We start from the raw sequence: 21697 nt of genomic DNA, 5'->3' as shown, positions 1-21697 counted from the left end.
TGTGTTGATGGTGCGGAAGATGAAAACATCAACTTGCAATATCCCGAAGAATACCTACATCCGTTAACACCGTCCGGTCTTCCACCTCACAAATTACTGTAGAAAGAGGGATGTATCCAAGAAAGGTAATGTGGTACATCTTCCGCTGCTAACATTACACAACAAAGGAGATCTTGATATGCCATTCGTTTTAAAACATTAACAGTTTCCCATTAGAATAGTTTTATCAAAGCCAATTAACAAATCTCTGAGCCAAACATTCGATAAAGTTGTTTTATTTAATAGAGGGAAAGAAACGAAGTTCATTCACGGGCAGGTTATACATTGCGTTGTCACGATGAAAGTCCAAACACAGAATCAGAATTCAATGCGATATTGATGAAAATTTAATTAAAAATTGTTTTACAGTAAAAGTGTAAGTTTAAAAAGTATGTGCGTGTTAATTTCAAAGCCAAACAGAACGAAATCGTATTATGCAAAAATAACTCTTAACACAACATGAAACATAATTTACTTTCAAATTATTACATTTTACTCTTTTTTTTAATATGGTTAATTACTCGCTGTGAATTAAAATAGTTCTATTATGCATATGTAACAATTCCCATGAAAATAAAAATCTGTTTAAATTGTACAACCACATCCCCATATGCGAGCGACAGAACCACAAAGAGTCTAGTGCATAGTGCAGGCATGGGGGTTGGCGAGCGAATCGATCAGGGGGCAAAGCCCCCTAGTACTAACATATATAAATACTAACAGTAACAATAGATAATATATAAATACTAACAGTAACAATAGATTTAACATACTGGTATATTTCCATCAAGTAGTTACCCAGCAAGCACTGAAGTAAACTAGTGTTTAACATAAATGTCAAAATACAATGCAACACTTGAATTTTAATGTGTGGCGGAGATGGGGATTCCCAACAATGTAATACAAAATTGGTTTTATAATGTTGGTGGGATTTCTGCATAGGGTTTGTAAGGAATGATGTATCATGAACTACCTTATTTATCTTAGCATTTGTACATTCTAAATTTATTCTCCGACATTTTCTGTCCAGTAACTAAAAACTGCTATTTAAAATCCATATTAAATATTCAAACTGTTGAATTAGTGCATTTCAAGATAATTACAGATATTTTCATTTAAGCCAACCATTTAAAGCTGTTTTAGTAACATGCTTTTAGAGTCTTGTATATCCTTGAACTAATTGGTTTGGTTTTTAGTATTTGCTATTGTAAGATTTATGTTTGCAAAATTAGCTGGTTAACAATATTACTGAAGAGTAATGTTTAATGGATTTGTCAAATTAATTCAAGTTTCAGATGTCAGAAACTCATGGTGCTTTAAGTTTAAAGTTTAAAATTTTCTGTGTGAAATCAAACTCAGTTTTAGATGAATCTTTAATTTCAGAACTCCCGTTAACCAATCTTTGTTTTTCCTATTTTCAAGGTTTCTTGTGTGAATGATCACACTTTATTTCTTATGCCTATGTACAAATCCAGAATTTGAAAATGACATGTGCTTTCATTACCTGTACTCAATGCATTTAAACTGTGAGACAACATTACATTCTTCAACATACCATTCGAATACATGATGTATGTTTTCAGTTACAGATTATACTAATAAATGGTAGTTTACCTTTAAAAACCAAATGAATGGCATAAATTTAGTGTTTGCAGGTTCATATTTAACAATGAGTTTTGATGCTGTTTTGATTGTCCTACTAATTGCCTGTTTCGGATATTACACATCTCTGTTAACACAACACATGTCTTATTAGGTAGATGTGCCATGTCATTTGAAGCATTGAAACACTAAATGAATTTTTTTTTGGTATGAACAGATAGAGAAATTCATGTCATTGCCAGAGTAGACAAGCCAAATAGACACTTTGTTTGAATTTTGCATCTATATTTACTTGATACAACTGTAATTTGGCAAACTGGTCCTAGGTGAGGGATGAGACAAAGTGCGGTTCAAAAGACCTTCTATGATGAATAAAAAAATTGGACGGCGTTTTCCCTTGCCCGGATGCGGGTCACCGGGGCCCCCCTCTGGAGCCAGGCCTGGAGGTGGGACTCGATGGCGAGCGCCTGGTGGATGGGCTTGCACCCATGGGGCTCGGCCGGGCACAGCCCGCAGAGGCAACGTGGGTCCCCCTTCCCATGGGCTCACCACCTATGGGAGGGGCCAAGGAGGTCGGGTGCAGTGTGAGTTGGGTGGTGGCCGAAGGCGGGGACCTTGGCGGTCCGATCCTTGGCTACAGAAGCTGGCTCTTGGGACATGGAATGTCACCTCTCTGAAGGGGAAGGAGCCTGAACTAGTGCGCGAGGTTGAGAGATTCTGGCTAGATATAGTCGGGCTCACCTCGACGCACAGTTTGGACTCTGGAACCAAACTCCTTGAGAGGGGCTGGACTCTCTACCACTCTGGAGTTGCCCCCGGTGAGAGCTCCGAGTGGGTGTGGGCATACTTATTGCCCCCCTACTTGGAGCCTGTACATTGGGGTTTACCCCGGTGGACGAGAGGGTAGCCTCTCTCCGCCTTCGGGTTGGGGGACGAGTCCTAACTGTTGTTTGTGCGTATGCACCGAACAGCAGTTCAGAGTACCCACCCTTTTTGGAGTCCCTGGAGGGGGTGCTAGAGGGCATACCTTCTGGGGACTTCAATGCTCACGTGGGCAATGACAGTGAGACCTGGAAGGGCGTGATTGGGAGGAATGGCCCCCCCGATCTGAACCCGAGTGGTGTTTTGTTATTGGACTTCTGCGCTCGTCATGGATTGTCCATAACGAACACCATGTTCAAGCATAAGGGTGTTCATATGTGCATTTGGCACCAGGACACCCTAGGCCTCAGTTCGATGATCGACTTTGTGGTTGTGTTGTCGGACTTGTGGCCACATGTCTTGGACACTCGGGTGAAGAGAGGGACGGAGCTGTCAACTGATCACCACCTGGTAGTGAGTTGGCTTCGATGGTGGGGGAGGATGCCGGTCAGGCCTGGTAGGGCCAAACGTGTTGTGAGGGTATGCTGGGAACGTCTGGCAGAGCCCCCTGTCAGAAGTAACTTCAACTCCCACCTCCGGCAGAACTTTGACCACGTCCCGAGGGAGGTGGGGGACATTGAGTCCGAATGGGCCATGTTCCGTGCCTCTATTGTTGAGGCGGCTGACCGGAGCTGTGGCCATAAGGTGGTCAGTGCCTGTCGTGGCGGGTCCGTCGGATAGTCTAGCCTCGGATTCAGGAGGAACAGTGTGGTTTTCGTCCTGGTCGTGGAACAGTGGACCAGCTCTACACCCTTAGCAGAGTCCTGGAGGGTGCATGGGAGTTCGCCCAACCAGTCTACATGTGTTTTGTGGAATTGGGGGGTGCTCCGGGAGTATGGGATATTGGACCCCCTGATAAGGGCTGTTTGGTCCCTGTACAATCGGTGTCAGAGCTTGGTCCGCATTGCCGGCAGTAAGTTGAACCCGTTTCCAGTGAGAGTTGGACTCCGCCAGGGCTGCCCTTTGTCACTGATTCTGTTCATAACTTTTATGGATAGAATTTCTAGGCGCAGCCAGGGTTTTGAGGGGGTCCGGTTTGGTGAACTCAGGATTGGGTCACTGCTTTTTGCAGATGATGTTGTCCTGTTTGCTTCATCAGGCCGTGATCTTCAGGTCTCTCTGGATTGGTTCGCAGCTGAGTGGCAAGCGGCTGGGATGGGAATCAGCACCTCCAAATCCAAGACCATGGTCCTCGGCCAGAAAAGGGTGGAGTGCCCTCTCAAGGTTGGGAGCGAGATCCTGCCTCAAGTGGAGGAGTTCAAGTATCTCGGGGTCTTGTTCACGAGTGAGGGAAGAATGGAGCGTGAGATCGACAGGTGGATCGGTGTGGCGTCCGCAGTGATGCGGGCTCTGCATCAGTCTGTCGTGGTGTAAAAGGAGCTGAGCTGTAAGGCAAAGCTCTCAATTTACCAGTTGATCTATGTTCCTACCCTCACCTATGGTCATGAGCTATGGGTAGTGACCGAAAGAACGAGATCGCGAATACATTACACTTCATTTGATGGGCAATGTTAATTTCACTCACAAATCTTTTTCTGATTTAATTCCATAATAGGATAAAAATGTCAATAACTTGAACAAAAACACAAAAACATTTCCAGACATAACCTCTGCTGTTTTTCTTTTTGACATGTGTTGCTGTGGTAGTGGATCACCAACATTGTGACCTATTTTTTATACCTATTTTATACTCGGTTTTTATCATGTCATATTGTGCCTTCTGGAGAGATCTATCTACTTGCAGTCACCCATGAGTGCAGTACAACTTTTTCAGTACTGCCAATACTTTAAAAAACTGACCTTTGCACTAAATTAGTACTGAAATATTGGTTCTTCTGAATTCTAAATCAATTTAAATCAGCTTTCAAATACTTCAGGTGGAGTTAACAAGATAGGCTTGGTTTATAATCTGTTCTAAAGTACTTGTTTGTAATATAATAGTGCCAGGATATTGCATGTTTTAAATTAGGCTCTGTCACCTTAATCCATGACATGCATTTGGTATACAGTAAGAATGTCTGCAGTAGTGCTATTGTTTGTGGCTTTCCATCTGTTGAAATGTTGGAAAAGTTTTTTATGATACCACCAGTTAAATGCATTGCTTCTACATTCCCACTAATGAAGCACTAGAAACTGTCTTAGAAGTCTTCATGGTAGTTTGTAGTGAAAAACTCTCTACTGTATTGATTCCCCATACCCCCTTCTACTTAAACATCTTGTTCAAGCTCCTATTTTTTTTTACAGTCTCATGCTCAAAAAAAAAAAAAAAAGAAAAAATGAAGTTTTGTTTTGTTGGAAGTAATTTTAAATGGTAATAGCTATGAGCTTTTGTTTATGCAATACGTTACCTTATTTTGTATAATACTCCTTTATGTGTGGCCACTGCCAAAAACTCACTTAACCTGTTTGAAAGCATGGCCAAAAAAGAAATGTTACCCAAATAATTTGTCTTAAGACCTCCCTAGGATTTTCTGGTAAGCATTAAACTGAACCACCTAAGTTTTGAGAAAATATCTTATGTTCAAATGAGGCTAAGATTACACTTTTGGCCAAAATTCCTAAGAACCAACCTCCCTACTATAAAAAGAAATTGGTGGCAGCAGCATTATGATATCGGGGTGCTTCTCATTAGCTAGTGCAAAAGTGAAGCTTATCATAGCAGAAAGAGAAGTGGTTGGAGGATGGCACCAAAATATTACAAGAAAGCTTGTTTCAGTTTGTTTAAAAAAAAAAATTGAAGTCTGGGAGGAGATTTGCCCTTTATAGTACAACAAAGCTATATGCATGGCTAAAGCAAAATTGGATTGAGACTTAAAGTTCTCTGTTGAAAATCTGGGACAATTTGGAAATAGAAACCTTAGGTTTGCTACAAAAATTTAATGAGCAGGAGCAAATCTGCCAAGAGGAAAAGCATAAATCACTTGTATACAATGTGAAGATCTCGTAGACACCTGCCTCAAAATATTTAAAGCAATTATTACAGCATAATACTTAATGATATTATGCCCGAAGTTTTTGTTCTTTTAAGTAGAAGAGTTTGCATTAAAGTGCAGCTTGGAAAAATAGAAAATGCAAATATCGTTTGAAATTCAGCAACATGTAAAAATTCTTGGGCCTCTGAATACTTGTGCAACCCAATACATATTCTATTTTTGTGAAGCTTTACCAATACTGAACTAAGTTGAGTTTTCTCCTGTTTGTACTATTTCTATTATACTGCAAATTATACTGACTTGCACTGTCTACTGTATATGTTCAATAAGTAAGCAACAAAGCTTAAATTGTTAGTCTTGCTGCTGGGTTTTGATTTGAGTTTTGAGAGTTCTATCAACATTTCCTGCAAAAAAGGGGCATTTCTGAGTACTTTGAGATGCTGAATCTTACAGGATATTTCCCAACTCATTAAACAGTTTTTAATATATTAAAATATTCGATTTTATTTTATTTGGTTTTGTATTCTGGATATGAATTTTTATTTTTGCACAATTTACCTGTATGGCTTTTTTGTGCTGAGTAACTGTAGATACACACCTTTTTTGTTTGTTTTGGTTCATTCATGATTTCCTTCCAGAGACTACTTCCAATTGACACTGGTGCTCAGCAATGCTCATAGGCACAGTATTGTGATATGTACAGTGTACATTGAAATTCTAAGTTGCATGTGTTAATAAACATGACATCTACTGTGTACAGTGCATGTGCACAATCAACATGCAACAAGTTGCAAGGAAGACTGAGGTTTCAAGGTAAGGTAGTAAAATGCAATGATCATTGTGTACACTGCTCTTTAAGAAAATTCTGCCCATGCTGAGCATGTATGCAAAAGAAGACAGGTTGTTTTCGCTACAAAATTGGAGTGTTCTGCAGCTGTGAATAAATTAATTTTGCCCAACTGCATCTGAAACATTCTTTTAGAATCTCCAAATATCCCGGTGTTGTCTCTTGTGGCTTTAGATGCGGAGATTAAACTATTAGGATTGTATGTTTTTCAGGTGAAATCATAAACCGTGGCTTTTTCCAATCAGGCCATGTGTGCAATGAGAATGTGGAAGTATTAAGAGAGTTTCATTTACCTTGATAATGTTATTCATAGCAGCAGGTGTTAAGAATCAGAGTTGTAATGACTGGGACTGGTCTATGGGGGTAATAGATTTGCTCATCCACACTATCTGGCCCCACCTTTGTCTTAGCCTGTGGATGAGTTTTTGTGTTCTCAGGATTCCATTTCTTTGTATCTTGTTGTATGGTTCAGAGGAATGAGACTCAGTTTGTTTTGTTTCATTCTCTCTGAAGAATCTTGAGATTCTGTTAGTGAGACAGTACACTTAGCCCATGATACAATTCATATTGTAATTCAGGCTTCATGTTACAATATTGCCACATAATGATATCTTCATAAAACAATTGTACTGTATGTTTAGTATTCATTATTATTAGACACTCATAGCTCAAAGTACACAAATAACCATATTTTAACCTAATTTTTTGTAAGTTCTTTTATTAAAATAACTATTAACATACAATAATTAAAGTGCAGTAAAATAAGACTTGTTACATATTGATTAGCACGTGCAAGTTAAGAATTTCACTGTACACATGACAGTAATAACCCTACAAATCTAAAGACTCTTAATATAAACTTAATACAGTGCAAAACCATCCAAATTTAAATATATGCTTTATTAGAATGTCAACATTTTGTAAGAACCAGAGACCTCTCTGCTGTGAAAGTATTGCCTGCAGTTGAAAACGGTCACGCACTGGGTACAGTCATACAGTAGCAGGGAAAGACGTATGATTTGACCAGAAAAACAAGCACTGGGAATTTTGCTGCTCTCTCTCTCTACCATGCTAGAGGACTGCAGTTGAGAGCAATGTAAGAACCACTGCTTTATTATTCCTATTTCTGAAACACTATTAGTGAAATGTGTGTTGCTGTCTCAAGCATTTATTCCCATATCAGTGGCTCGTGTGAGCTGCAGTAACTACAACTTATTGCTCCCGGTTGTGCTGGAGTATATCATGACAGCTAAATTTGTGCTTCGGTGGTCCTAATAGAGTTCACTTTGAAAACAAGCCTTTGAATGCAGTGGTGCATTCTTGAAACAATTTTGCAATTTGCTGTACTCATCTAAGGATGTGACTCACTAAATTAAGTGTTTGTGTTTGAATAACTTAACTTGTCGTCTCAGCCGATCTTGATGTACAGGGATGTTGACTCATAATGGGGACAACTTTCATCCAAACATAATTATATGGATTCTGAATAATGTTCTACTAAATTGCAGTCAGTCTGGCATGTAATACCTTAGTTTTGTTTGATTAATCAGATTTTTAAATCCTCTGCTTTCGACGGAATGTATTTTAGTGTGACTTTGTGTTTTATTCCAGTTGATCCTGTGCATCAGGTACTGTGTTCTAGAACACCTCGAGAGTGGAAGTAACTGAGGAACTGTCCACAGGCCAACTAGGTGTAATAGATATTAACGACTACTGTCGAGAGATTGATGTGGGTTGAAAGCTTGCTTGGGTGTCAGCTTGGAGTTATCCTAGTGGTTGATGACATAATGTGGATGCTGCAACGCACTATTTTGTTGTATAGTCCCACAGTTATCACTAGTTTACAGGGAGCTAGGGCTTATCCGAACAGCATATGGCTCAAGGCAAGAACCAGCTGAAAACAAGGCTCCAATCCTTCACAGACTGATTATATCAATGGCTGTGACATACTTCAAAATGTATCTTCTCTTATGAAAAAGAAAAGGAAACATTTTAAAAATAACGTAACATGATTGTCAATGTAATTGTCGTATGTTTATTTTAGTATTCAGAGTGAATTTGATGATTGTAAAGAGTTTAATTTATGATTGTAAATGTTGTGTATGAGAAATGCACATATTTAGGATGTAAGGATGTCTTTGTAAACGACGTTTGCAGTTCTGCCCTTGGGCTGTAAAATGACCAAGCTGTCTGCTGAGCTTAATCCTGAGCATGCAACATTCAGCTGGCCATGTGAGAAGCAATCGTGTGTCAAGTCAATGCTGACCATTTTTAGAGTCTGGCCTTGTGACTTATTTATTGTCATAGTGAAGCAGACATTTACTGGAAATTGGAGGCGTTTGAATTGGAATTGGAGGTCAGAGGGTATGAGAGGGATGCGAGGAATAAATAGTCTCCCCTGAGCCAGTTTCAGTGAAGACAGTTGCCTCAGTGAGGTTCTTGTGCAGAGATTTGATCTGAAGCCTGGTGCCATTACAAAGTTTTGGTTGTAAGTTTTCGTAGTAACATAACTGGTGCGCCAACCTTCAAAAGTAGAGTATGCGGAGGCATGCCCGGAGGATTAAGAGTGTGAAGAAACTAAATGAAAAGGCAGGAGTCACCAGCAGCAGGAAGACGTGAAGCAAGACGAACAATAACAGGCTTGAAGCGGTGGAATAAAGAAGAAGGGAGCAGTGAGCACGACAAACAGCTGAGGAAAGTAAGGAAGTGAGTGAGGAGGCACATAAGATGTATATAGGCAGGGAGCCAACCACGTGGTAGGTGCACGGACTGCGGCCGTGTGTAAAAAGGAAGGGGAACTGGGGGCGACCCTTGTGCGTGTCTGCCGTGAAATAAAACCTCTGTTAACGGAAATAAGGAATGAAACTGACAAAAGGAGAGGTCAGTTCCGAAAGTTCCTTACAGCATAATGGTGAGAACTGCCAAAAAGAAGATGTTATTTTCGAAAATTCGTTACGGGGCATGGCGCGAAATGAAACATAACATTTGTAAGTACATTGTAAAGGATGAGCATGGGAAATTTGGGCTTCGTACGTATATTGGAAGTTGCAGAAATAGTGAGGAGTAATCCCTCCTCCATCGCGGGGGTTGCGTTCCACAGGAGGTTGTAGAGAGACAGGAACGTTATTCAAACACTGCAAACAAACATTTGTCTCTTTTTCAAAAGTTTAAACTGTGCTCCATGACAAAACAGAGATGACAGTTCCATCTCACAATTAAAAGAATGCAAACATATCTTCCTCTTCAAAGGAGTGCGCATCAGGAACAGATAATGTCACATAGATAAAGAAAAGCAAACAAATCAATAGGGCTGTTTGGCTTTTAAGTATGCAAAGCACCGCGGCACAAAGCTGTTGAAGGCGGCAGCTCACACCCCCTCCATCAGGAGCAGACAAAGAGAGAGAGAGAGATAGAGAGAGACAGAGTTTGTTTTTCAATCAAATATCAATACATGCCCTTCGAGCTTTTAAGTATGCGAAGCACCGTGCAGCATGTCGTTCCAGGAAGCAGCTGCACAAAAGATAGCAACGTGAAGATAATCTTTCAGCATTTTTAGACGAGCGTCCGTATCATCTAGGTGTGCGAACAGCCCCCCTGCTCAATCCCCCTACGTCAGGATCAGAGAAAGTCAGCGGAAGAGAGAGAGAAAAGTAAGCTGGGTAGCTTCTCAGCCATCTGCCAATAGCGTCCCTTGTATGAAATCAACTGGGCAAGCCAACTGAGGAAGCATGTACCAGAAATTAAAAGACCCATTGTCCACAGAAATCCGCGAACCAGCAAAAAATCCGCAATATATATTTAAATATGCTTACATATAAAATCCGCGATGGAGTGAAGCCGCGAAAGGCGAATCGTGATATAGCGAGGGATCACTGTATATACAGTTTAGGGGGTACACCCGTTTCCCCCCCTTGAGTGTTGCAATAGAACATGAAACATACCTAACTTTTGTAAGTACACTGCAAGGAATGAGCCTGTGAAATTTCAGCTTCCCACCTATATGGAAAGTGGGAGACTTAGCGATGAGTCAGTGAGGGCTTTGCCTTTTATATGTATAGATGGCTGTAACCGTACTACTTAGCCCCATAGGTGTCAGGTAGGAAAAATAAAACAACAACAAATAGAACAAATTACGAATTGTTCAAATGGGTTATTTTCACTAAGAAAGAGAAAATCCCAGCTGAACTATGCAGCTACTTGAACTGTCCACCAGCAGACAGTGAAAGTGATCCCCTCATGTGGTGGGAAACAAATGAGGTGACTTTTCCTCATATCAGCTGTTTAGCCAGGAAATACCTGTGCATCCCTGCTACCAGCACTGCCTCAGAGAGGCTGTTCAGCTCTGGAGAGAATGTAGTAACTTGTCAAACGCTGGTGTTCTTGACAGAGAAGCTGATTTGAGACAAAGACTGGACTCCTTTGGTACTGTCTCTCTTTGGAGAATCCTTGTGTACCTCTGGTTCGACTTTGTGTCAAGTGAGTGGTTGCTCACGGAGTCCCGAATGAGGCACATTACCTGCATTGTAAGGGAGCGCCAGTTATGGCACTACGGCCATGTGGTGCGATTTCCCCCGAGGGTGATCTGGCACACAGGATCCTCATTGTTGAGGACCCAAGTGGCTGGACCAGGCCAAGGAAACGCCCACATATCACCTGGCTGTAGCAGATAGAGGAGGGTTTCCAGAGGGTTGGACTGGACCACTTATCTGCCTGAGGGGTTGCCAATCATGATCCCAAGGTGTTTTGTTGTGTGCTGGGGGCAGCAACATCCCATCCTGACCTAACCTGATACACCAGGCAGCGTTGGTTAATGGTGGTAGGCAAACTCAATCCCCCAACTTCAATAAAACATTTCCATTGCCAAAAGCTACTAACCAAAATTAACAACAACTGTTGAAACCCAACATGAAAGAGGTCATAATTAAAAGTCTACTTTTAGGTGCAGCGCTGCAGAGCCCCCTGGAAGTCAATGCCATCCATCGCTGCATTACTTTAGTTATTGTTAAACTTAAGTGTTAAGCAGTTACGTTATGCTTTTATTTAAGATTTCCAGGGAAAAAATACATTCGACTTATGCTGTGTCACGGTATGTGATGCTGTTTCACTACTATTGCACTATAATAAAGTTGCTGATACTAAAACCTTGCAGCAATGGATTAATCTTTCCAATTAACTACTGTCATCAATGACAGTAGCAAACTGGAAAGCAAGGATGGAAAGTGCCATTCATTTTGTTTGCACTAATAAATGCTGCTGTCTACAAGCTGCAATCACTGATAAAATGTTATTCAGTATTTGTTTCCTATATTGCAGATTTCCTTGAAATATAGCTTCAAAATCATATCATTATATCTCCCACCTCTAGTCTCCACTATGATTCTTGATTGGCTGCAGGTTTCTCTAAATAAAACAATTTCATAAATAGAACTGATGTTCACAGTTAATAGATGGGATTAATAAAGTATCTATCAATCTAAGGGGAAATTCACATACTCCAGCAGCAGCATACTGATAAAAAACAATATTAAATTAAAGAGTGATAAAAATGAAGGTATAACACAATAACTTTGTATAATGTTAACGTTTACTCCCCCGGGTGGAATTGAAGAGTCGCATAGTGTGGGGGAGGAATGATCTCCTCAGTCTGCCAGTGGAGCAGGACAGTGACAGCAGTCTGTCGCTGAAGCTGCTTCTCTGTCAGGAGATGATACTGTTTAGTGGATGCAGTGAATTCTCCATGATTGACAGGAGCCTGCTCAGTGCCCGTTGCTCTGCCACGGATGTCAAACAATCCAGCTCCGTGCCTACGATAGAGCCTGCTTTCCTCAGCAGTTTGTCCAGGCGTGAGTCGTCCCTCTTCTTTATGCTGCCTCCCTAGCACACCACTGCGTAGAAGAGGGCGCTCTGCCACAACCGTCTGATAGAACATCTGCAGCATCTTATTGCAGATGTTGAAAGACGCCAGCCTTCTAAGGAAGTATAGTCGGCTCTGTCCTCTCTTTCACAGAGCATCAGTATTGGCAGTCCAGTCCAATTTATCATCCAGCTGCACTCCCAGATATTTATAGGTCTGCACCCTCTGCACTTAGTCACCTCTGATGATCATGGGGTCCATGAGGGGCCTGGTCCTCCTAAAATCCACCACCAGCTCCTTGGTTTTGGTGGTGTTCAGTTGTAGGTGGTTTAATGATGTAGCATCAGTGGTTTTTCTGCTTGTGTATGTGTTACTTTTATGAGAAAATCAACAAAATACTTTATAGATCTGAATGGAGAAGTCACATATTTTTATTCAGTGTTTCATAGTATTCCTTTCAAATAGCTGTATTATGATGAACACGCATAGATGTAAGTAAATGTGTCACTGTTGACCTATTATATGCTGTATTTAGCTTAGTTTTAATTGGTTACAAACCTGAAACAATTAAGGGCCCTGAATTTATGCCAGCTAACTAAATACAGACGGAAAGGTCATCAGAGTAAATTGGCCACAGAGGTGTCGAAAGCAATTACTAAATTAAGATTATATGAAGTTTTTATGAACTAAAATTCCATCTATTATTGTTTTATGAGGTTACAGATAAACAACTGAGGCAAGTCATGTAAGAAGGGGTGAAGGCTCCATTAACAACAGGAAGTGGCTTCTAATTCAGAAAGTGGTTGAAGCAACAACCTAAAGCTGCTATGACCAGAGATGAGTTTGAGCAGATTTCTAAATTTGTCATATGTCTTGTCATTGTATGAGACAGTTATTTTAAATACATTTTTTTCATTTGAAGTACATTTGTTTGTGACCTATAAAACGACTTATAAAATTGCTTTATTCATTAAAAACCTTTGTCTTTATTTCGGCCATTATTCAATTGTGATTAATTGCTATTTTTCATGGCATACCATAAGATTAATTATTTTTCTACTTATTTTTTTTATATCCTGTATTTGTGTGTATATATAGTATGCAGTACATCACACTAGGCAATGGAATTAATCATATCTACTGTGGATCTATAGTTTGCAAAGTAATGTGTGTTTTTTGTATTATGATATGTTTTCAGGTTAAAATAATAGTAATGTTACTGAAGTGTGAACTATGGATAGAAACATTGGAGAACCACTTACCAAAGCTTTTGAAGCTTATCGACAAGCATGCTTTGAAAAAGAAGCCGTAAAAAAGGAACTTAAGGTTAAGGTAAGATAACTTTTAAAAAAAATCCCTTGAAGTGTTGTAGAAGACTGTTACTATTCAGCTAAGTTATGTCACTGCTGTTGTCCCTTTCTTAAACATGGTACATTACACTGTACTGTAATTTTTGTAAATGGAAATTCACATGATTTTAAGCAGTTTTGTATTCTTGCCTAATACTCTAGTCACCCAGAGTAGTTTTCTCCTTCTTTATTTTTTGCATGTTTTTCCATTTGCCATCAGTTGCTGTCGCTAAAGGATGCAACTGACAATAAAAGCACGCATGCCAATCAACTTGATAATAACTCTGAGACAGTTGAGATTTGTGGGTTTCATACTATTTGAATTTCAAGACAGAGATTTATACAGTATATGTTTATTGTTCTTGTGTGAGCCATAAGAAAAGTTTATTTACAAGTGTGGAGGACTGTTTTCCACAAACTCATGTTGCATAGATTATTACTTTACTATATTGCACAATCACAGTAAGATATTAATAGAATGTCTCTAAGGCTAGTGTCTAAAACACCAATTTTAGGCCATTCAGTTGTTTTAGTTTAGTTGTAGTTGCCTTTTAGTAAAAGTAGGCATTTAATTCAGATGATGATTGTTGAGGGTGCACCAACTGGTCAGCTGATCCCTCTCCTCCAATCCTCTACCTCCTCCCCATCTGTCATCGGGCCAATCTGGGTGGTGTCATTAGCAAACTTTAGCAGTTTAAAATCTGGGTCACTGGAGGTACAGCCTTTGGTGTAGAGAGAGAGAAAAAGAGACAGAACTCAGCCCTGAGCCCTGTGCTCAGTGTCAGGAGCCCTGACAGATATTCACCCATTTACTGTCTGACATCTGGTCCTTAGAAAGTCAGATATCCAGAGATATGTAGCATAGTGCACATTCATACTGAGAAGTTTGCAGTGGAGAAGCTGTGTTATGATTGTGTTAAATGCATAACTGAAACCCACAAGTATGATATTGCCATAAGTATCTGAAATGTCTAAATTCTGCAAAATGTAGTGGAGAGCAATGTATAACACTTTGAACGCAAGGTACAAATTAACTTGTATGTCATTGAGCCTGTCAAGACACGATGTATGAAATAATTCATAACTCAGTATACAGCCACTATCGACCTCTAATGCCATGTCTCAGTTACTTACTGAAGTTGCCATTTCGTGCTTTCCGAAAACAGCGTTGTAAATATGCAGTTGGTAGTTATGTCATTGTGAAAAAGGTACAAAGCTGCTGAAGCTTTGAAATAATTTATATGTGTATATTGCAAGTTTAATATTTCAATGATAATGACATGATTGAGATAGTGACAATCAATTGGATAATGTGGAATCTGTACCTTCATGAACCGTCGCAGATAGCTGCCCCTAAGGTGTTTTTTCATCACAAGGCATCTGAATTGCCATAACAGAACACCACTACATGAACATTGAGCCGCCACAGAATGCAAAAATTCTCTAAATATCAAATATATTGTGTGCAATAAGCATAGACAGCACAAAGAAAAGTTTTATATTTGCTGCAAATGTGTCTGTAAGTCTTCACTCTGTGTAGTGCCATGCTTCAAGGACTTTCATTCAAATATAGACTTTTAGACATTTTTCTGGTGAAAATGAAGTAATTAACAGTTTCTGTACAGATTTCATTGGTTTTATTTACATTTTCAGAGTTTTGACAGAATTACTGTTGATAATAAAACCATTCCTTTCTAATACATTTTTTTTTTTTTTTTACATTTTTTTTCATTATTTTGTTATTTGTCATATTTGCATGGACGTATTACCAGGGCGCTCTAGTAAAGTTAGTCCATCAATCATTGTATTAATGCACCTTCAAGTGACTTGTTAGCACAGCAGACAAATTGTAGTGAGTCAAGGAGAGTCAGGTTTGAGATGCTGAAGAATCAGATGTTCAAATGTCTACATTGTTACAGAGTTCAGCACCACTGGCCTGTAATCATTTAGACAGGAAAATATTGTATGCTTCCTAGGCACAAGGATGACTGTGGATTCTTTGAAATAAACTGGGGCTTTGCATTGAGCCCAAGACTGTATCAAAATCTCTGTAAATACAGGTGGGTGCTTGCGATTGTAACCAGAAGTCACTTTTAAAATATTCCAAACAGAAGAACAATCATTGGTGGAGAAACTCAGTTCCAATTTGACCATATATCTTCTTTTGGTGTCCTTAATGGCCTTGTATAGTTGCGATTCATGCTCTTTGTAAACAGATTTAATGTGAGTTTTAGTTAAAAGAGGTAACTGTTTTTATATATATATATATATATATATATATATAAGTTCAGGTTAACTCGGAGTATAAAATCAATTCATACTAAAGGACGTAAGGGTATTTAATGAATAAAAGAAAAAGGGAAACCTCATTTTGAAAAATCCAAACTGAAGAAACTTAGCTTTTCAGTCAGCCTTTTTTAAGGGCTTGAGGTGGCTTGCTTATAAGAAGGCATATGCTAGTCAACTGTCTGACTGAATAATGCTGGTTCCATATCCTCTATGCTGGGGTGAAAAAAATGTAAGGGCTTTTCTTAGCAGTATCATTTTCTGTTTTCTTCCATCTGTGTGTGTGTTTGACTGTTTCCTTCATTATCCAAATAAAGAAGCCTCACCAGTCATACTACAGCTGAAATACATAGGTGTGGAAAGGGCTCTCTCACAGTGTTCCCCCCTGTTACAGGTGAACTCCAAAAATCTCTTGTGACAACTACATTGCTTGAACTTTTGCCAAGGAGAATAATCTGTTCAAATATGTACACAGCTCAATTGTGTGAGAATAACCTAATTCCCACTGAAAGAAACACTTGACACAACGAGAGGCAGGTTAAAGAAAAACCTACCCTGTTAATGTAATAAGTCTTTTACTTTAAACTTGCATTTGCTAACTATCCTTAATTTTCTTTCACATTGATCCTAGTTGTGGGGATCATCTGGAACCATTTGCAACTTTACCCAAAGGGGGCATTTCAATATGCAAGTTATTCATTTTTATGGAAATATAGAATTCTCTGATAAGAAAAATACACCAGAAAATATAAAAAGTACAACCCTTTTCACACATTTTTTACACTATCTCTGTCAGTTTGCATGTTCTTTTTATATTTCTGTATATCTTCTAGTTTCCATCCACACCCCAAAGAATGCTGTTTGGTTAATTGGCAAAAGCAAATAGGTACAGTATGAGTCAGTGTAGTTATGTCATTGGAATATCATCATACTCTCCTCCTTCAGCTTCAAAACCTTCAGCCTCAGTATATACTTCTTACTTTTCCTTATACCTCTAATTAAAAAGATCTCCCACGACCAAATGATGTGTTATACAACTTTCTCCAGGGGCCACCTTCACGTTTCTCAGTATGTCCCAATCAAGTGCCCTTATTAACATTGTGTTTCTTACACCACCATTTATATATGTAATCAATTTGTTGTTCTCCTTCTTTAATATGGTGTTTTATACAACCATTTCCATTGCTTCTCCAAACTCCAGAATCATCTCATCCTTAGTGTTTACCAACAATCCTTTTAATAGCTGCAATACACACAAGCACACCAACCTAGTGTTATCTTGGACCATACTTATTTTGGAACTTACTTTACTCTGCTTATTTAAATTGCCACTCATGCCTTAACCCATTAAAACTAGTGAGCAAAGACTTTATTTAATTACTACATAAATTGTTACATTTTATAGAGTGTGAAAGATGGTGCACATGGGTGGGCATCCTATTCGGGATGGATAACCGGGATTAATTGGATAGGAGACCAGCTCGAGGATGCCACAAGAAACAGGGTGAAGATCATCCTGTTTCACTCAGAAGACAGGCAGAAGATGCCAATTTGACAGTGGGTATGCTACTGTCCTGGCCTGGTTGGACCAGGAACAGGAACAGTACCCAGCTGGGAGGACAGTATAATGGAAGGACAAGGGGAGACAATCCGGCAGGACCACAGGCTCCCCTGACATAATAGGAGGTAGCCTCCCTGGGTGCTTCTCCCTGCACAGATACCCACAAGGTACACTGGATATTGTAGTGCTCAAGAACAGCCTTGTCGGGTTCAGTGGGGACCGCCAGGGGCTGTTTTAGGGATTCCTCATCCCTGCTTTATGGGCTTTCTGTTTGACCTGGAAGTACTTCCCTCGGGCTATGCCCTTGCACCGGAAGTACTCCCAGGTCCAGGATAAAAGAAACCACTCAACTTCATCCAGGTGAGTCAGAATTGGGTGGAAGTGGACAGAGATCGCTTTGGAGTAATAGAGGAGAAGAAAAGAAAGAGAAAAAGTGAGAATTGTGTTTATTGCACTTTTGGAACCTATGTGGAAGGTAGGTGTAAAAACAAACTGGTTTTATTTAATGGGAATTGTGTCTGTGAGATTGTGTCTGGGGTTAGGCACTCTCTGGTGCTCTCTAGTGTTCACAGGAGATTAATGCATTCATCAGACATATCTGTAAACACTGTAGGAAACAAAGTATATTTAAGGAGAAAAATAATTTCATGTGCTTAGTTTAAAAATAAATCTTAAGTTAGAAGGAAAACTGAACTTATTACTTAGTTTTGTAAAAATGATCATAAATATTCAAATTCACATTCAAGTGCTCCCAAAAAAGATTACAAACAAAATGTTAAGTTCTTAAATACAAAAGAAGCAAAGCAAGTAATGTTTAATTCAAATCATTGTTATTATGAGTGTGGTAAAAACAGCATAATGCATAAAATGTAGTTCATATTACATTAATAGAGATGAATAGCATAGTTGGGCTAAAGATAATGAACATGTTAAAGAAAATGCTAAGGTTTTTATGTTAGATATTTTAATTAGACTTTATATACTTCAGAGTGCAATGAAGGTGAGGCTTATGTAACTGAGGCTTATGAACTCATTAATAAAGTAGAACTGCCCATATAAGAGCTGGACAATTCACTGAGGTGCTTTGAAATTCAAGATACTATAAATTTTCGAAGTAGGGAAGTCTCGGATCGAAACGGTGATATATCTGAATTTTATAAAAAGTTATTGGTTAAATAAGCTCCGTTAAAGCTGGCTGCAGTATGTCTGGGGGTAAACTAGGGAAGACAAAATTTTACCAAAAACTCTGAGATAGGCATGTATTGCAGTTGATCCAAAATGACCCTCTTAAGTATGATTCTTATCAATCTCGTTGCTCAATGTGCATTCATCATTTGACCAGTTGTGCTTCAGTAGACATCCAGGAATACACTTTATTTATGTATAAGCTAAAACTTTGAAGTAAAATGACTGACTTTCTAATCATCATCAGAAATGTAAACTCTGTTCTTTTGGCTCGAAATTTCACTAGGAAAATGCTCTGCTCCATAATATCACTAGATATTAACAGGTTTGTTAAAGGTACACATCTATTCTCTAAGAATCTAGTAATCTGGTGTGGCCTACAGACGGTGCTCCTGCCACCCAAACTCTACACAGACATATGCAGGACAGAAGCTTGGCACACGTTTTATTTATTTTTTTCTTTTTCCACGTTGGAAACGACTTCCCCCATTTCCCACCTGTACAGCACAGTTATGCACAGATCACACCACTGTATAAAACACTTTCTATTCTTCATCTTTTTTCTTTCTCTTCCTCTCTCTCACCTCCATTCCTTCTCCAGCAAGCTTTGTCCACCTCCTCCTGACTCTTGACTCCCGGAGTAGTGGCAGCTGACTCCTTTTATAGGGCACCCAGAAGTGCTCCAGGTGCTTGAGGACCTTCTTCTGGCTGCACTTCAGGTGTGAAAGAAGAATAAGAAATACTTTAAGGCAGAGATGTTTTTTCCCCTGCTGCTCTAGTCCGTGGTAATCATATATTTATGTATATATTCAGGTATTTTAATTTTTTAAGAACTTTATATTGACAATGTGCATTCATCATTTGACCAGTTGTGCTTCAGTAGACATCCAGGAGTACACTTTATTTATGTATAAGCTAAAACTTTGAAGTAAAATGACTGACTTTCTAATCATTTTTTCAATATTTATGATTGAAAATATTTAAAATAGTGATGAGAAATATGTTTGCAGTATTTCCAGACATTTCATAAATTCCAAGTTTGCACATTATAGGTAACAGTGGAAAGGGATCTTATAGTTAGTTATTAGTACTGTACAAGCTAGAAATGGAATTTCATTTTTCATATGACACACTCCATCAATTTGAGTGCAGCATGGAGTGATTCATCTTAAAACTGTAAATTGTATATATCTTTCAAGATTAAAATTATCTAAAATCTAGCAGGGACATAATTCTAATTGTCAAAAATGTCAACAAGCACCAGTCTGACTAGGTCATGTATTCTGGGACTGCCCCACACACTGTTTTGGAGGAAAATATTTGCTCATTTGTCAGATGAATTTGGGTTTTTAATCACTCCTAATTCCCTAATGATGTTACTTAAAATAATACCAGATGGGATGTGTTTATGACATAAGAAATTGGTTGTTATCTCCTATACAGTATGGTCTGGGCACCAACCTATCTTGTGCAATTGGAAGAATTGTAATTTATCTTGCTTTAGGCAAAGGAAAAGTAATATGTCATATTTTTTTATAAAAGTAGGAAATACAGAATTTTAAATAGGAAAAAATGAATTATTTCATATAATAGTCCTGGGCATCTGTATTTGTTCTTTTTTTATTTATTTATTTTTTTGATAAATGCACAAATACATCTTCTTTCAATAAAAGTGGTGGCCTTCCTTTGCATTTTATACATGTAGTTGTAAGGCTTTCTTTATTTTTGGATGCGCTGTATAGCCTGCAGCACTCCTTGTTTTATTTTGTCATTGAATAAACTGTAAATACAACTATTAAATATCTTAAAGGCTGAAAGATATCAAATGCAAAGTGTTGTGTGGAAAAGACCTTGAATACAGTGATATCTGCATGTACACCCCATCCTGTTCCGGGTATCTTTTTTACCTAGGTAGTGCCCAGCAGCAGACAGAAATGTATTTAGGTATTCTGAGATTGAAGGCATTGTTTGTAGCTGGATTTTTTTTTTATTATCACCATATAGTAATGCAAACAAAAGACACAGTCCAAATGAAATTTTAAAGGCAGATACTTGCAGACGTCATCAAATTTGCAAAAATGATTAATTTTTATAGCCTAGTTTTAAATCACAAAGTGTGCACAAAACCATGAAACATGACAAATAAACCCTCCTTTCTTGAATAATGTAAATTTATGTACAATCCATATGTATTGTCTTTCAAAAATGATGAGAAAGTATGAATTCTTTGTGGGATTTTATGACAAGTGACTTTATGAAGAAAAAAAACAACAACACGTTAGTTTATATACTACAAATGACTTATCCAAGGAAAACACTTTAAATGCAATCTTGTAATTTTACTTGTGTTGAACCTACAGTAAATTTTTGAGCTCTAGTTTACTGATTTTTAGGAATTCAGTTTAGTCTGTTGCAAAACAAGGATTTTGGCCATTTTTAAAGCTCATTAAAATGGTTCACAATGAATCAAAGATGCTGTACTTTATATTAAATTCTAGAAAGACACCAGTGAGATTAATCTGTGAAGGCTGTGTTCTCATTGTGAATTGCTGTCTGCTCTAACATAAGTGTGATTTTGAGTTACCTATCCTAATATTCCATCTTACTTCTAAAATCGAAATACATATATGAAAATATATTTTTCTTAATCTCTGTGATTACCTTGTTGAAATTAAAATATCATGAGTCATGTATAAAACACTACTGTATATGACTCCATATAGATCAAAAAAATGTGACAATAGTCATACAAATGAGGACACTATTGCAAGGCTCCAAATAACAGAAGTGTCTTTTAAATTTTCATCTTGACACCTTGTCACCTGTAAAATAATAATAGATTGTGACGGTCCAGATTAGCTCCACGTTCCCTTGTCACTTCCTGGAGCCTCTTGGAACCGAAACCATCTATAGTCATGTACAAAGATGATCGAGGCAAATGAGGACACATACTTAGAGCAAGGGGTAGGTGAAAAAGTATATTGCTTTTATTAACATCAATCATAAAACCAATCATTATTCAAAAAGTGCAGTGCATCCAATTAATTGTCAGTAAATAAATAAACAATCCACAAAAATATTGTGTCCATGTGGAGGTTAAAATGTTCAAATAATAAATGT

At 38.5% G+C, this 21697-nt stretch overlaps 1 protein-coding gene across 3 annotated transcripts in view; it reads left to right on the top strand.

The window, feature by feature from the left end:
- Positions 1-21697, top strand: part of tank (TRAF family member-associated NFKB activator) — a 60323-nt gene that overhangs the window by 16066 nt on the left and 22560 nt on the right. The window contains exon 3 of one of the 3 annotated variants that reach the window (XM_028806407.2): positions 13395-13528. The exons of the other annotated variants lie outside the window; for them this stretch is intronic. The gene's annotated coding sequence lies outside the window, so the exon portion shown is untranslated. The remainder of the gene's footprint in view (positions 1-13394; positions 13529-21697) is intronic. 3 annotated transcript variants of the gene reach the window in all.

The sequence above is a fragment of the Erpetoichthys calabaricus genome, chromosome 8 (genome assembly GCF_900747795.2).
Source record: "Erpetoichthys calabaricus chromosome 8, fErpCal1.3, whole genome shotgun sequence".
Taxonomy (NCBI): Eukaryota; Metazoa; Chordata; class Cladistia; order Polypteriformes; family Polypteridae; genus Erpetoichthys; species Erpetoichthys calabaricus.
This window is presented reverse-complemented; position numbering and strand designations above follow the sequence as displayed.